This window comes from Pinus tabuliformis, chromosome 2_1 (assembly GCF_031772625.1).
Source record: "Pinus tabuliformis cultivar Carrire ecotype Pingquan chromosome 2_1, CPIR1, whole genome shotgun sequence".
NCBI lineage: Eukaryota > Viridiplantae > Streptophyta > Pinopsida > Pinales > Pinaceae > Pinus > Pinus tabuliformis.
The window spans coordinates 881229657-881248528 of NC_142299.1; positions in this window are offsets into that span (position 1 = coordinate 881229657).

Genomic DNA, 18872 nt, shown 5'->3' on the forward strand with positions numbered 1-18872 from the left:
TTGTTTTTCCTGATACTACTCCAGAGCCCCTCATCTCGGACTAAGTTGTGTTATGCATAGTTTTAGTGTCTTTTCCTCCCTCCCGGTCACCTGGACCCGAAACCGAAAATAATGCATCATGCTAGACTAGGATATTTTTGGATTTGATGTCATCCCATCATGAGTGAATTGCAGGAACAGGTACATTGATGGAACATGGCACGATGATGAACGAGATGAAGAAGGAGTGCATGTTAGGAGACTTTCTCACAGCTGAATGGCCATACAAATCACATCGAGTGGCAAGCGAAAGGGATACATGCACTGAACCATCAAGAAATAACCAAGACCATTGAAGACCTCGCAACACTTTTCCATGCAAAGGTGAACATACAACACACCGAGAGCACATCCATCACTCAGTAGCATAGCAGCTTGACATGGACACCATAATAAGCCAGTACATGTCAGCGGTGTCATGTCAAGTTGTGTCATGATTTGTCTCGGCCACGTCACTGCTATGGGCCATACTTGTTGTAATCAAATGTAATGTAAAGTGGAAGTCCAACGGACGCACATATGAAGATAAAAGTCATCTTAGTTGAAAATTCATAGGAATTTTAACGGTCATGAGGGAAGTCCAAGGGTCACAAGGGTCAAGCATCACCCTTGGCTATATATACCCCCTCATTGTATGAGCAAAGGACTTTTCACCTTATCTCCTCCCACATAGCCTTGAGAGTCTGTAGTTTGTTATTTGAGGAGCGAGGAGTGGCTCCAATGTCCCACCACTGGGAGTAGTGATGTATGGTGTATAGATGTGTCTTGGAACTTTTTCTTAATTCAGAAGCTTGTCTTAGGCCAACACGTTTTTAGGCATGTATTGTATTTATTTGTAAGACTATTCTTTAAACGTTTATAATGCATGTTTTGTTAACCTGTACTAAGATAGTTGAACTACTTCGGTTATTTTAGTACTTACATTGTTGAAGATGTATTGTATTGTTTATCATTATTGTCTCGTTTGTGTGGACTACTCTGCAAGACATTTCATAGATCATTCTTTTTTTCTTGGTTATGATGACCGTCACCCCCGTGTGGACTACTCTGCTGGATGGTGTATGTGTTTTCCCTTGCACTTTGGTTTTAACAATTGTCGCATCTGCTATGGAATACTCTGCTGGATGCTGGAAAAACCCTTGTTGTTTCACGTATCTCTCTACCTGGGTGGTACTACTATCTCTCATCTAGAGGTTCACTTTTACCCTCTCCCTTACAGTAAGAGAACCAGGACACGAAGTTACATTACGCACTCACCAGGCATACTCAACACTCTTTCTTGCAGTTACAAGAATAACACTCTCATGTGCTGAACAATAAGAGATAAGGAAAATATCTAAGATAATGGAAATCATGCCATCTTACTAGATGGGACTCCTACACCAAACAATGTGAGGTCTAGTTGGGACTTCATATCGGGGAGATCCCCTAAATGTTGGCAAGTCCAACATCGTTAACATTTATGGTGCTATAAGTAGGTTTGCCAACAGTTTATGGTTGAATGTCCTACCAACCCCACTTATCTATCATCTGGTCAAGGTAGTAATATGAACTCCCCCTCTCCCACATGCAACGTTGAAGTTGGTTACTCCTCACCTCCCAAACATGAACAAGAAATTTCATATCAGTACATCTGTGTTGTCTGTCCCATTACCCGTCAGTTCGCTAAAGTTGTTGGATTGATTCCATGAGTACACACACCTCCCTCTTTGTAGAGGAAGAAAAATACTACACCCACAGGAGTGGTACTGATCCAGATCTTGGGGGTAGGCCCCCAAAATTTGAAAAATTGAAATTTCAGATGAAAAGAGGAGAACACACAATAACAAAACCACAAAGAAACTTTTTTTTATTAAAACAAATAATGATTGTAAAGGCTACATTGTGGTGGACAATTTATCCTTTTACAAAATGTGACTTGTTATTTATAACATTTTTTTGTCACAATAGCACAGGTAATTCCATGGGTGGGTAAATACCATGGGTGAATGAATACCATAGGTGGATGTCACTTATAATACCATGCATAAATTCCATGAGTGGATAAATACCATTAGAGGATGAATACTAAGTGTCGATGCCACTTACAATACCATGGAAAAATACCACGGGTGGATGTCACTTACAATATCATGGGTGAATTCCATGGGTTTATAAATACCATGGGTGGATGAATACCCTGGGTGGATGCCACTTACAATACCATGGGTAAACTCCAACATATGAATAAATACTATGGGTGGATGAATACCATGGGTGGATTCCATCTTCCATTTGGATCATTCCTCCCTCCATAAGAAGCAATGGTCCCCATTGTCTGAAGTTCCCTCCTAAGAAGCCTTTGTTGAATATGAAGAGTCATTGAAGAGAAGGGTTTTGTGTGGTTAACTCGTAACTGTGATGAGTGAATATTCGAGGATAGAGATACTTTGTAATGCTTGTGACCAAATGTGATAGTAATAGTGTGAGGCCTATAAAATGGAATTTGATAAAGCATGTGCTTGTGGATGACCCATAACCATGACAAGCGAAGATCCGAGGATAGAGATACCCTGTAATGCTTGTGACCAACTATGATACTAATAGTGTGCGACCTAGAAAATGAACTTCAATGAAGTGTGGGTTTGTGGATGACCCATAACCTTGAAAAACAAATATCCAGAGATAGAGATACCCTATAATTCTTGTAACCAACTGTGATACTAACAGTGTGGGGTCTAGCAAATGGACTTCGATGACAAGGATTTTGTGTGGTTGACCCATAACCGTGATGTTGACTATTGATGAAGTAGCAAGTGCCTACATATCCTGGGGTGGGAGAGCACATATCCAAAGAACCCAAGCCAAATGCTACTATGTTGAAACTGATGAATGTGAATCAGATGCCTACTAAAGCGGGGTGGGAGGGCACATCTCCAAAGGGAACCCGCTCCGAATGCTACTCCAAATTTAAAATGGGCATAACTCGGTCACTATAACTCAGAATATTTATTATAACCTATTTTTCGAAATAGAATGACCATTTTTCATCTTCCCATGTGATTGGAATCCCTACCTGGACACTTTGGAAACTTAGATTCACAATGCAACTATTCCGCTGTCACAAAAGTTCTGAAAAAAATAGTTGATTTTAAATCAATGATATCTCCTTCATCTGAACTCGATTCAACCAATTTTTTTCTTGAAATTTGGTGATTTTTTAAGAGGAGATCATATCTATAATAATTTTTCATAAATTCTGCACAAAAACTACAAAAAGTGATAGGAGACTCGACATCCACAAATTGTCGTCAGAAAAATTTCTGCGAAATAGATGATTTTAAATCAGCAATCTCTCCCTCATCGGACTCCAATTCGGCCGATTGTTTTTTTGAATTTGGGTATTTTTTTGCAAGGATTCCATATATGTTATTTATTTTTCTAAATTTTGTACCAAAATTTTCAGATATGATCTTCAAACTCTCTGCCCAAGAAAATTCCTGCAAAAAAAATGAAAAAAAGAAAATTTCTTCTCGCTTTTCCCAAGTAATTGCTCTATGGAGGTCATAGCATGTACCTGAAGTTTGTTGAATATTGCTGAAAAAATTTGAAACCAAAATATGCATCAAACCAGCATTCCCATGGAATCATAACCTAAATCTGATACCATTGATCTAGATCTTGGGGGGAGGCCCCCAAGATCTGAAAAATTGAAATGTCGGAGGAAAAGAGGAAAACACGCAATAAAAAAACCACAAAGTTTTTTTTATTATTAAAACAAATAATAACTGTAAAAGCTACATTGTGGTGGAAAATCTATCCTTTTCCAAAATGTGAATTGTTATTTATAACATTTTTTTGTCACAATACTACAGGTAAATTCCATGGGTGGGTAAATACCATGGGTGAATGAATATCATGGGTGGATGTCACTTAAAATACCATGGGTAAATTCCATGAGTGGATAAATACCATGGGAAAATACCATGGGTGAATGAATACCATGGGTGGATGCCACTTACAATATCATGGGTAAATTCTATGGGTGGATAAATACCATGGGTGGATGCCACATAAAATACCATGGGTAAACTCCATGGGTGAATGAATATGATGGGTGGAACCTCTAGTTTTCCTAGATGGACAAGAAGATAACATATTACTCTTGGGCTCAGGTTCCGGCAAAGGCAATGAAGGAGGCGGAGATGGAGACAAACCAACATATTCATGGGTTGAACCATCAGATTCAGAAGAAGAGGAGGAGAACAAAGAAGAGGACAACATGGATGACCAAAATCTGGAATGGATGACACAGGGCCCATTGGCACTCCTGGGTGTCTTCCAAAAGATGTGAAGACACGTAGAGAATATGTTAACAAAATATGACCCTGACAGAGCACTGAAGGTGGAAGATCATCTAGACACGTTCTACCTACATCTGTAGACACTTGAGGTACGTTATGACGATTTTGCATGTAGACGGTTACCATGTACCTTGGATGGAAAAGTGACTGTATGGTACCACAACCTTCCTGTCAACTCCATTCAGAACTCGGGGGTGTTCAAGAGAATTTTCCTTGAGAAGTTGTTGAAGATACAACCCCCGCCATTTTGTTAAAAGGGTTGAGTAGTCTCAATATGGAGCAAAAAGAAAAAGTGAAAGATTTTAACTAGAGGTCTAACCGTATCTTGAAAAAGTTCACTATAGACACCAAACCTCATAACTCCATCACAATTGACTACTACATGTCTACACTATCTACCAACATTGCGCAGTTACTCAAGCGAGCTGCGAAACCAACACTTTTGGAAAATTTCCAAGAGGCAATCGATGTGGAGAAAGATCTGTGCATTATTAGAGTCATTGTACATGACGAACCAACTAAGGAGTCCAAAGAAACAGGTAGGAGGTATCAAGCTACTATGAGTAAGGAAAAGGAGAAGGAAGTGAAATAAAATCCCTTACTCGTCTCATCAAGTCCTTGACAACCGAAGTTTTTGAACTCAAGTAGTGGACAAGTGAGACAAATGTGAACAATAGGCCTCCCAGGTTTGCGCAAAAGAAGAACTCAACTTCTAGTAGTAGTAGTCACCTGACCAAAACTGCATAGAGCTCTAACCTTGTGTTCAAAATGGATGCAATCGTGATAAATCATTATTGTAAGTTCCATGGCATACAACATTAGGAGAGGACTTACAAAGGTTGGAACCAAGGAACGAGTGCACTGGCTACACAATTGATTGATCAATTTATGGTCGGTGAGCAGGCTAAGTTTAAGAATGAATACCAAGAGGAAGTTGTTGCTTTTGATGAAGCTCCAAGTGCTAGGCATGTAATCAACATGTATCAATGTGCTAACGTTGCCCATAAGAGTGCCACTGAGAAGGAGCATCTGAGAGACCGTATGGCCCCAAAGAAGAATAATTGATATAGTTTGAGGAGTCAAGGGGCCCCCACTATTTTTCAGATACCGAGAGAAAAAGTAAGACAACATCTACTCAGAACAGTGGATCCACCGGTCATCTCAACACAGAAAACACAAGGCAAGTCAACGAAGATAACTACAACTAAAAATACGCTCGTGAGTAGCAAAGACAAAAGTAGTCCATCAGACAACACAAACAAAAGTCTACCCATGGACAACTCGGTGAGTCTTCCCACTCTAGATTACAACATTGTTGAAGACATGAAAAAGACTCGTGCAAACATCTCTCTTTATGAGTTAACCAAGCTTACGGGTCAGCAGGATATTCCTTTGTGCGCACTGGGGCAAACTGTTATTGGGAAAACTAGTGTCTATTCAAAGCTGCTAGTCCCACTAAGACGGATAGCTATCTTAGAAACAAACAAAATAAAGTCACTTGTGTTTTCCTTTATGAGAGATAGATGAGAAAGAAGCAGAGAGTACCAACCTCAGTCTTTCGCTTGGCTCCTTGCTTGTTTCCTTTCCCCCTTGACAGAATCTCGCCACTCCTTCCTTACTTGTCCCGCTTCAAAGAGCACCTGTAGAGTCAAAGCAGCATAATACCATCAAAGCATAAATATCTATGACTGTAAACAATATAGGATCAGATATATATTGACCATACAAATGCATATATCAACACAATATTCAGAGATACACGAGAATATGGAGGAAAACTCAAATAGCTTTATTGATAGAAGTAGTAGAAGAGAGAATTACAACCACTTGGTCTGACCCAGTGCCATCCTCCTAGCATGAAAGCCCTCTTCACCTCATACAAAGCAAGATCACCCAACAATGTCTTCAAAGAGAAACCAACAACACTTCCTTGCAAATTACAAAATTCCAGCCTCTGGATCTCTGGGATGAGAGATCCATATGTAGATGTTTACAGGGGGGTGAGTCAGCTTCTGGGATTTTGATTAGTGTCATCTCTCTGATAGTTCTTGGTTCCACTTGGAGATTTCATGATATCTTACTCATCCTTGGGTGAATTCAAAGAGGCAAGTGTCAAATGAGCAGCTTCTAGAAGATTCTCAGGGTCTCCACCTAGCAAACTTCTTGTGCTATTTGTCTGCTCTCGCTCATCGCACCCTACAGAAGGGCTTTCTAGTATGCAACACACTTTTTGCATGTGGCAGGTGAGATGCATCGCACCCTTAACAATGGGCAGTCTGTATGGTCCTGCTTTGACCAGTTTTGAGTAATTTTTCATGGAGAACTTTTGGGAGATGATGTAATCAGCTGACCTTGCTCCTTTAGGGTATGAAACAAAAATTTTAGGGGCTTAGAAGCCCTTGGTTTATGGACATATATGATTGGGGTTGTAGTGCCCAAATATGTCGATAACAGTTGCCCCCTAAAGCATGAGGTCGTAAACCTTTTGATGTCGGGTGAAATGCTTTATAATGAGGATCCAAGGTTTTTCGAACTGGAAGGTGACCTATAATAAGATACAATACAATACATTATCTTCATAATATTTTCATGACCTAGCTGAGGCGGGTATTACCATGCTCAGATTTATAAATTCATTTTCGTGTACATAGGATAGACAATCGTCTGTGTAGCATACTGATGATTCTGGTAGAGCCATCATCCTTTGGTTTGGATGATTATCTGTGCAGCAATGATGTACATTTGATGTCTTTATTTTCCTGAATATATCACAGCTCGGATGGATGAAACTAGATCCAGGGTCTTCAAAACTCGTTCAATCTTCGCTCGAAAGTACAAGTCGGTCCATGTGAAAAGATGTTCTGATGTCGAACATGGAAATACATCACCTGATTACCAGCCAATGATTAAGTTGTTAACAGGCATGAGAGGAATCACCGATGATGATGATGACCCTCAAGGTATTGTAGTACAATTCACGTGGTGCGAATACATGAGTCGATGTTGAACACCACACAAAATCTTTCGGTCGAAGGCCATTAATGTAAACCTGTCGCCGGAAGTGAGAAACTTGCCATTGAGGCATGCAAGCTTCAAAGTACTGAAAGGGTTGTTCCTAGGTCGACTTCTTGGATAATGAGCTGATGTCGACAAGAAGTGACCCATTGTAGGAGGGCCTTAATGAATCCCACATCTACGACACGAAACAGAGCAAATGATTTTGTGGAGGTGAAAACGATCTGATGATACAAGGTTCAGGGTGGCGGTCATGAAAGAATGAAGCGTAAAGGTATTGCAACGGATGAGACACAAGCTGGGTAGGTGAATTCTCTGAGCAACTTCTCTTGAACATATCGGTGACATTGAAATGGATTGGTAGCATTAACCCCAAAAGTGGATGGTACGGTGGACCAATGGTGATATGACTGGTGAACGGAATAACCCAACCCGACTCAATCATGGTGATGGAGTGAAAGTGTCATGTTCAAGAGCAACCTGCTACCAATAAAGTTTCTTCAAGTTTTCTTCCCAATTTTCCCTAGTCATTTCTGACTAGTACCTCTTTATTTTTTTCAAGCTTGAGGAGGATAGCATATTCTTGTTCTATAATTTTCCCTTCAGGCAAACCGATCACTATGTTTTAATGAGCCTAGCGACAGTGAGACTCGCTCTTGTCCGAATGGACAAGTTTTTCGCTATTGTTTTAACGAGTTTAACGACAAGGATAACTCGGTTCTTTTCAATTTTAGAGAGTCTAAAAAGAGATGGAAAGGAAACTCCAATATTCCTTTTTCATAATATAATCCCTTAAGTCCGAAAAAGTATAAAACAATGTGAAAGGGATGACTTTTTGATAGTTTTAACGAGCTGAACAAGACAAACGCTCGATTTTTTTGTGGAATAATCCCTTAGGTCTAAAAAGATTAAAATCTAGAGGAGGGATGGCACTTCCAATCACTTTAACGAGATGGAGAGGCTAATTGCTCGGCAATCTTTTCATATTTTACGAATCAGATGAAAAGTGCTTAAAGGAGACTCGTTTTTTGAGGAACGAGTGATGTTTTCGGATAGCAGTTGGTGGGTATTGTTTGGAACTTTTCAATCACAGCAGTGTAAAGAAGATGGCTAATAGGATCACTCGTCGTAGCTGTTCCTCAAAAGGGGTAAACAATCAAATGGAGGCATATGATCAGCTAAAAAAAGAGTGGAGGTGATGGTAAGAACACGACCAAGGCTCAAAAGCTGATAATAATGTGATCGCACTAGTTATTTACCGAAGGTGGGTTCATTTTTTAATGAGCTTAAACTCTAGTGGAACATATCCTCATTTCTAGGTTTATTTTTTAATGAGCTTGAACTTTGCGTAAAACTGCTTGTGATGATGGTCATTGATATTCGATTCACCGTTAACACTATGTTCTTTTGACGGTCGTACTACCTGTTCAATTGCTCCATCAAACTAATTAGAATTGAGGACATATGCTTGAAAAATGAGTTTAAAACCTAATACCCTACTTCAATTACGTGAAAAGTAACTTAAAAATAGTTTTTTACCCCTCATTTTACCATTTCATTTGGAGTTGTGATTGTTGGAGCTTTGGAGGTGTTTTCCCCCTTGATTTTCATTAGCTGATTCTGGGAGATTCTGTGGACGATTTTCGGTGCCGTCTGGACCAGGTAGGAGCTAAACTTGAGCTCTTCAAATGCATTCTTTCCTTTTTGAATTCTGAGCATGTTTTCCTGCTTTTTTGGGCCCTTAGGGTTTGAAAATTTTGCTCTGCCACCATCGCACCTAGTATACATCGAAAGGTGCGATGCATCCTAGGCTGGCCATTGGCCAGTCAGTATGCATCTCACCTAGTACACAACTAGGGTGTGATGGGCACAAGGAGGAAAACTTTTGCACTGATTTTTCATGGAAATTTTGCCTGTTTTTTGCCAAATCAGGATCCTAATTCTTCTCTTGTTTGTTTTTCAGAGATTCATTGGAGCAAAAATGGTTGTTACATGGCGTGAACATGAGCATGAAGAAGAGGACATGGTTTCCCTACATGATCCGGGTACGGTAACTGCATTGCGGAACTGTGGCTTGCTCAAGTTCTTCTGCATATCTAGCATGAGGCAACAAATCAACTTGTTGCAATATTTCCTCGATGCATGGGATCCTACCAACCAAGTGTTCTAGATAAGAGGCAAATCCATCCCCATGACTGTTGAGGACATCTACTTTTTGACCGGTTTATCGAGGCGTGGTGCCCCTCTCTCATTATCAGGTTCTGCCCGTGGGGGTGAATCCGTGAGGGATTATATTCGCCGATACTGTAGAGAAGGATCTCAGCCGAGCAGGGACGACAAGATCAGTATCCGAGATGTCATAGACTAGTCCTTGAGGACTATTTTATTCACCTTTGCTAGATTGGCTGGTAGCACAGCCCTTCACTTGGCCAACAGGTCCTATATGCAGTACGCCTTGGAATGCCTTAAACCCAAGGTATTCAACTGGTGTGATGCAGTACTTCTAGTGATCAAAGAACAGCTTACCAAGGTGAAAAATGAAAGATCCAAGAACTTTGGCTATGGTTCTATTCTAACCGCTTTCACCTTAGAGAGGATCCCACTGATGTAGCCACAGTACATCTCACTTGGCCTACCACTACCGACTGAGCCACAGATGCAAAGATGGGTTGAACTTATGGCCAGACATGCTGGTCAATCGCAGGTTTCATTCTCTGATGCTTTCTTCGAGTGGTTCAATCGTCAGTAGATGGTTTATGCCGAGTATCCATATGCCGGGATGGATTTCCGGGGTGACCCAGATTTGGTGCTGCTAGTTGGTGAGCAGTGGGGTGTCATAGGTAAAAATCTCTAACCATATCTCTGTTTATTTCTTTTATAATGTTCTTGTGCTTTTCAAATGTTTATCAAGACGAATCAAAACACATGTGCTTATGTAGATATTGGGCCCGTGCAACCAGCAGTGCGCTCGCGAGCAGCAGCTGCTGTTCCAGCAGGAGAGGTTGTAGGGAGGGCCATTCTTCACGACCTGGATGTATCTGAGACCCTTGCAGTGTTGCAGGATCAGATCGAGGGTCTTACCCTTGGTATTCTGGATGTGAGGACCGATGAGCTGCCTCTGAGATTACAGCGCCATACCACTGGCGTGCCAAGCCGATGGACTAGGCTCTTGCGCATGATTGCATAGGTAGTGACTAGTTATCACCAGTGCCATTAGATTAGGGTGCCCTCTTGCATTTTGAATTTTTGGGTCATCTGACCAATTTTGTCCTGGACATAGAACACTATGTACAAACTATCAACAGTTATATATATTTTTGATTTTCGGAGCTTTATTTTGGTTAAGTTATATGATCTTGATGCAGTTATTGATGAAATGATTTTCTTTTACAAATGTTGCAAATGTCTATCTAACACATAGTTTTCTAATGAATCGGTTAATGTGTTTAAGTTTCTGGAAATATGTTGATATTGAATAGAATCGAACTACCTTTCCAAAATCTTGACCCTTAGGAACATACGATAGATAGCTGGATTCCGAATGGAATAGATGCTAGTAAGCTGTAGAATGACGAGCTATGAGTCTAGCCTAACGACAAGTCAGCGTATGCCATGCACGATGGCATCAGAGAGGAGATCTATCAATGCACTATATTCAGTGATGTTTTTCATTGATTGACCAATACACACCCCTCTGAAACTCACTAACTCGCTGCTTGGATCAAATATGCCCCAAGCTACAGAAGATAGGTTCCGCGTACTACGACTCACCCCGTCGGCGTATCCAAAAAATGATTCCAATAGGTTTGACATCTGCAACAAAATGCAAAAGTGGATTACCTAACCAAAACGATCACTCTTAACGAAAACAAAAATGTAACAAAAGCATATGAAGAGGTTACCATGTCGAGTCAAGCATAGTAACATTTAAGGTACAACCCGTTTCGGGGTTGGGAAAGTGGAATCTCATCATAATCTACTAGCTCATAGGCTCCTTTTGCTAATACATGCTTAACAGTATAGGGACCCATCCACAAAGGCTGGAACTTACCTACTCCTAATTCATCGGATTCCTAATTGTAAAGCAAGACTAGGTCGCCTTCTAGGAAAACGCGAGGTTTGACATTCTTGTCAAATTGTGCTTTGATTCATTTCTTATGTGCTTCGTTAGCCAAGGTGGCGTCACGACGGGTTTCATCCAGCTGGATTAACTCTAAGAAACGAGCTTCTCCCTCTGAAGTTCCGGGGAGGAGGTCAACTGCGAGCTTGAGAGACAAAATTTCACACTGAACCAGTAAGATTGCTTCCAGGCCATACACCAGCTGAAAGGGTGTAAACCCGGTCGCATTTCTCACCGATGTCTAGTATGCCCACAAGGCTGAGTACAAGATTAGGTTCCAACTCCGTTTATGGACTCCAATCATCCTTTGCAGCATGTGTTTCAAGACTTTGTTGATCGCCTCAACTTGCTTGTTCGCTTGCGGATAATACAGAGTAGAGCTGCCATGGGACTGTCCTAATTTGGTGGCCAATTCAACCATCATGTGATTGCGGAAATGCGATCCATGATCTGTGACTATAGTTTTTGGAACGCCGAACCTAGAGACTACATGATTGAAAAAGAAAAGAGCAGTCGTTTCGCCGCTGTTGTTTAATGTAGGCATCGCTTCGGCCCATTTTGTAGAATAGTCAACTGTGACTATGATATACCCATGCCCCCCGGTCGAGGTGGGGTTAAATTGCATGAAATCTATGCCCAATTTGGTGAATGTCCCAACAGAAACTACTGGCTGTAGAGGTGCGAGTGCTATTCTGGTTTTGCGGTCGAAGATTTGACAAGCATGGCAACTTCTTACTATGGTTATGCAATCTTTGAACATTGTTGGCCAGAAGTATCCTGCTCGTAAAATCTTTTGTGCCGTAGCATAACCAAATTGATGCCCCCCACATGGGCCTGAATGATAATCATTCAAGACTTTTTCAGCCTCCTCATAGGTGAGGCACCTTCGCAGAACTATATTGACACCACGACGGTAAAGTGTATCACTGACGATCATGTAGTCTTTCACTTGGTATCGAGTACGTCGTTGTTCTGAGTGAGAGGTATTGGACCTATATTTTTGGGTTTGGAGATAAATGATTATATCTCCATACCACGGATCGCTTGAAGATATCAGAAACAAAGATTCAACCATGATTGTTGCTTTGGATGTTGAATCATTGGACGATGATGGGAAATCACATAGTAACTCCGCAAAAACTAGAGCTTTCTTTGATTTGGATTTTACGAATTCCAGATCAAACTCTTGCAAAATTTCTATCCACTTTGAATATTTTCCCCCAAGCAACTGTTGCGACAAGATGTAAGTCATGGGGTTGCAATCTGACAAAACGGTAGTTTTTCGAAAGAGAACATAGTGTTGAAATCTCTCTATTGCTTGAGCAGCTACGAGAGCCAGCTTTTCAACATAGGAGTACTTGCTTTCTATATCATTTAAGTTTCAACTTAAATAATAAATAGGTTGTTCGATTCCATTGTCTTCTTAAACTAAAACCATTGCGATGGTCATATCTACTGCAGCGAGATACAGGTTAAAGTCTCTTTGATAATCAGGAGCGTACATTAATGATGCTTTTATTAGGGATTCCTTTAGAGCATCAAAGGAAGCTTGCACGACCTAATCCCAGTTGAAGGGTACTTCTTTTTTCAATATACGCGTATAACCTTTAGCAAGTTCGGCGTAATTTGGAATGAACCTCCTCAGAAAGTTTGCTTTCCCTTGGAGTTTCTGAATCTGAAGAAAATTTGAAGGTGGAGGCAAATCGATGATTGCCTGAACCTTGCACGGGTCGAGACGAATTCCATCCTTTGAAACTACAAAGCCAAGTAAATGACCAGAACCGACACAAAACACACACTTATGTAGATTGAGTCATATCTTGTAGTGATGGAAACGTAGAAATATAGCTCTCAAATGCTGCAGATGATCAGCCCACTTTCGCGAATGAGCTGGAAGATTGTCGAGATATGGTTGAACAATGTTCTTGATGTCATGGAAGGCATAATTCATAGCCCTCTGAAAGGTTTCCCCTGCGTTCTTTAAACCGAAAGGTAATTTGCGGTACGCGAATGTGCCCCACGGACATATAAATGCAATCTTTGACTGGTCCTGTGGGTGGATATTTATTTGATTATACCCGGAAAATCCATCCATAAATGAAAAGATTTCGCATCCAGCGCATTCATCAATTATCTGGTCGATGAAGGGTGTAGGGTAGTTGTCCTTTGGATAAGCTTGATTTACATCCCTGTAATTTATGCACACTCTAATCATTCCTTGCTCTTTCATCACAGGAACAATGTTTGATACCAAATCAGTTAGAGGAACCGGGTAAATGAAACCAGCATGGAGAAGTTTTTCAACTTCTACCTTGATGGTAGCGGCTTTCTTTGGGTGCACCTGCCGAAGCCGTTGTCTTACTGGTTTGACATCTGGATACATCTTAATTTCATGTTCAACTATGCTCGAGTCAATGCCTGGCATTTCTTCATATGACCATGCAAAGACATCTCTGAACTCGCGAAAGAGAGTGTAATATACTTCCAGTTCTGAAGAAGAACAAGATTTTCCGACATGAATATTCTCTACAACATCTGGTTTGGTCGAGATATTTATGGCGATAGTTTCTTCAATATTGGACAGATTTCACTCGGAATCCACCGTATTTATAGTATTTGATAGAAAATCAAAAACTGATGGATGATTAAGGTCGCTAGAGTAATCTTCGTTGTAATCCGAAAGATGGGAACGATGGTGGTAATCTTCCCATGGTGCCCCCTCTATGATCATTGACTGAACAATTCCTTCGTCTGTAGGATGTACATGTGACCAAGGATCCGAAGAGGTACCATACTCTTTTGACCTATCTACCCAAACGCTTGATGAGCGTTCATTTGGGTTTGCCTGCCATGTTGAGAACATTGATTGCTACAATATTTCTATTGGGCTTGGAGGCAATACCTGGTGATGATCCATGTTAACATCATGTTTGGAAATATTCTGAATGGAAGATACCATATTGCAGGTTCCCACTGTGGCCACTTCCGCCAGGTTGTTTGGAGGCGGTAGGGAAAAATTACCCATCAATGTAGGGTCTTTTAGCAGGCCTACTCCAATATTTTGAAGCAACTGAGAGCTTCCATGGATCATTGGGATGCTTCCCATAACTTGTGAGTTGTTGGGGAGAAAAGTTTGCTGGTCAACAATTGTAATTCCTCCCTGAAAAGGAAATGCAAGCTTTCTGAAGTACGTTGACACAACAACGGCCATAGCATAAATCCAAGTCCTTCCCAGTATGATGTTATAATCGAGATTTCCATCAATAACTTCAACATCAATTTCTATTGTTTTTCCCCCCAGTTCAACTTGTAAGTTACTCAAAATCCCATATGGAGTGTATGTTCATCCATCGAATGCTTTTAACGTCGTTGACGATCACGACAAGGGTGGTGATCCTAAAGTTTTCTAGCAACTCATTGACATAATACATGTAGATGCTGCCTCATCAATAATTGTTCGGTGAACAGTTTTGTTGAGGGATTTCAATTGAATGAGGAAAGCGAGTTGAGCTAGTAACTAAGGTTCATATCCTTTATGATTAAAGGCCACAAGATTGGAATCCGCTGGGTCAATCCCACCTATTGCTGATAATAGAGCATGCTTTTGGGAGGGGCAATTTTACAGTACTTCAAGTGTTGACATAGCGGACGACGATTGGGCCAGGTCCTCTACTATATTATAATTCTGTGCTGCTCTGGCACGAGGATTAAATGTCGATTTGTGTACTACTCCCTTCAGTGGCTTTATCATTAGCTCATGAATGATGGGTGGCACAACTTTGGTTGAAGTTGTTGTCGAACTACTAGGTTGATCAGTAGCCTTGTTGTTCCACGGCTGTGGATTCCCGTAATCTTTGTTCCTTGTCGTTATCAAAGCATCATTTTGTTGTTTTAAAATGGACAACATAAGCACTTGGGATGGGGAAGCATCGTCACTAGCAACCAGATTGGTTCCTGGGTTCAGAAATGGGTCATTCAATACTGCTGAAGTTCTTGAATTCTTAAAGATTTTCTTAACTTTAGCTTTATATGGACAATCTCTCGTCTAATGATTCTCATTGCATATGAGGCATGGCTAAATAGGTTTCTTTTTCCCAGAAGGGTTTGCAGAAGATTTTTAGACGAATCATTCTATTTCTTCTTTTTGCTTTTCCCTTTCTTCTTGCCCCCTAGTTGCTTCGGTTCTTTGCCTTTGTCGGTCAACACAGCATTAACCTCTGAGGCTAGAAGTTCTTCATTTGCATTTTGACTAGAAACCTTACAGGCTTTCTTAGATGTAGCCTTTGTCGATTTCATGCTTGTCGTACCTATCACGCCATTGCCAACATGAGAGTCCTTGTTTGATTTAGGAGGAGGAGGAACGGAAAATTCTGGTCTGGGAGCATTAGGGATTTTGTCATAGAGCGTGCTAGACTGAGTATGGATCAAGTCTATATATTGCGCACGAGCAATGACTTGCTCTTCGGTGACAACTCCTCCCTTTGCCACATCTTCTGTAATAGAAGGTAACAATGACTTAATAAACCATTCAGCTCGTAGCTGATTAGGAACATATGTTTTTACCATTCTACGACAGCGTCGCCACTCATGAATATGATCAGATATGTGAGTGGTCGTCATCTGCTTGAAATTGGTAAGAAGCTCTGTTCCTGTTTCATACCTTATTGGTAACTGAAAATGGGTTAAAAAGGTGGTGGCAAGGGCACCGAAGTTATCAAACGAAGCTCTAGGCAATTCGATGTACCATTTTTCTGCCGGACCAGTTAACGTTCACTGAAAAAGGTGAAGCCTAATCAAATCATCATTTAGAGTGTTGGAGGAACACCATAGATGAAAGGTCATCACATGATTCGACGGATCTTCACCCGGATTTCCATTAAATTTAGGAATATCTGACGGAAGTTTATGAGGAATCGTTGGCCACCAAGGGGCATAAGAAATTGGATCGTTTGTTAGCCAATTTAGATCTGGTAACTCTAAAGTCACCACGAAGGGCAACTGTTGATTCAGGTTCAGTGAAGCATACCCAGGATAAGATGGGATTGCCTGAGCAGTAGGTCTTTGCATACCAGCATAATGCATTTGATGCTGATAACTTTGATAAGGTTGCTGGGCATAACCAATTTGGGATGATTGATGATAACTATTTTGAATATACGGTTGCCCATTACTTGCAAAGTTTTGTTGCTCAGGTCCTTGGTACACTTGCTGGAATTGTGGTTGTTGGTGTTGCACCAGCCATGGTTGTGAAACCATTTGCTGTTGCCCAATACTGGATGTTTGACCAAGATGAGGGGTAATAGTACCCATTTGAGCCTAAGTCGCTCTAGTTAAGGAGCCACTAACCAGCAATTGCGATTGCGTCGTGGAGACAAGAGGCTATTGTATTACGACCTGAGAAACTTGAGGCTGGCATACAACAGGCAATGCTTGTACTTGCGACACTGTCACAATAGCTGGTGTAGTGGGGATATTCGACATAGGTAGACTTGATTGCATTGAGTATACAACTCTTGGTTGTTGAGGCAGTATTGGCACCCAACCACTGGATGTGATTCCATTTTGACCCGAATTTGGTTGAGAACTCTCATATGGTTTTTCTCTCGGAGGGAACAATGAAAGGGCATACTGCCCCCCATATGGCGGCAATCCAGTGCTCACAGGAAAGATTGGCCTTTGGAGACCAGACTGCCCAAATTGATACTGTCATGAAGGATCAATTTGCTGAGACTCAACATAAGAAATTCCAGATATCATTCCGGATGAACAAATGGGAACAGACCATACTGTCGAAATAGTCCCTGGGTGGACTCCCTCTAGTGGTTGAGAGCTAGTTGGGACAGATGGTATGCCAGCGAACATCGTCGGAGTGGTGGCAGGAGGTTCTACTACTGCTATATCGGATGACACAGTCCTAGATGTCAATGGTTGTCCAGACATATCGAGTCTATCCAAAAGACTTCCTAGCGATTCTACAGGAACTTGCGATGAAGGGGTATTAGCTTCTGAAGCAGAAGGATATAGGTGGATCCTAGTTCCAAAATGCGATGGAGTACTAGATGGAAGATCCTTGGTAATCTCTTCTATAGCAATCAATCCAGGTGGAAGAGGTAGACCGTTAGGTCTGTAAAATATTTCTGGTGCCGAAGAAGGTATAGGTTCTGCAGCAACAGATGCTGGAGGGGTAACACCTTTCGAATCAACTCTAGATGGAGCTAGTTCAGGAATAGAAATGTTTACTGTTACACTAGGATCAGTAGAGGCAGGGATACTAAAAATGGTTGGAGTAATTGGAGTCTCAGAGGATGTTGAAACACAAGTTTCAAACAAACCAGGAGACTTTGACCTAGTTAAATGAGTTCGCTTGGCCCGGAATGGTTTCGTTTCTAGAGTCAAAGATGGTTGACTCGTCAGTCTCCGCGAATGATGGGGTTTTGATTGACTTTCTTCCATGATTTCGGATTATTTGATCAACTCAAAATAGGAGGGGAAAATGTTATTCCGAATTAAATGAATTTTAGACACTTTGACACAACTTACTTTTTCAATTTTTAAGAGTCGAGAAAAAGCTAAAGATGAATCTAGTCGCCTTCGATTTTTAATGAGCCTGAAGTGACAAGTGCTCAGATGGACCTTTTCCTTTAAGGAGTCTGAAAAGGAATGAAAGAGACTACTCTGGAAATCTAGACAGAGGGATTACCAAACCAATCGCAAAACTGTAGAATACTTTTTACAGTATGGTAGTCAATCTTCCCGAATGCTATGTTTAGTGCATTGCGATCGATAGGGCGACAAACACGGCTTCCTAAGGATAAAGGATATAGCCTATTCTGGTCTCCCAATATATACTCGACGGTATGTGGGAGCACAAGTCCATACCGGCACTTGTTGTCTCAAAGAGGAGGAATCACCCAACCTACAATGAAAGCAACAGTTACCAGGCTTTACGACGCTGGAATACATCTCTAGCCTAGACTTCTAGATGTTGTGTGTTAGGTTCCAAAGCATTTTTATGTTCATTGAATTTATTTTACAGTTGATCTTTCTTAAGAAGTTTGCCTTTAAGGTTCACCGCGTGATGTAGATATACAACTTCTAAATATGAAATCTAAGATGATTAGCAGTCGTTTACTCTTCTTTTTGCAATGAAAATCCTAGCTACTAAGGAAAGAGAAGCGAAATCCTTTCAACATAGAGCAGAGAGCACACACTAGATGCATTGTCCTAAATCAAAATCAACAAGCAGTCTAAATGCAAATGCACATGCATGTATTTGTTTTCCGCTTTCTTAATGTGTGAATGACAAAAATAATGCTAAATACAAATCTGAATTATTTCTTCTTTCAAAGCGACAA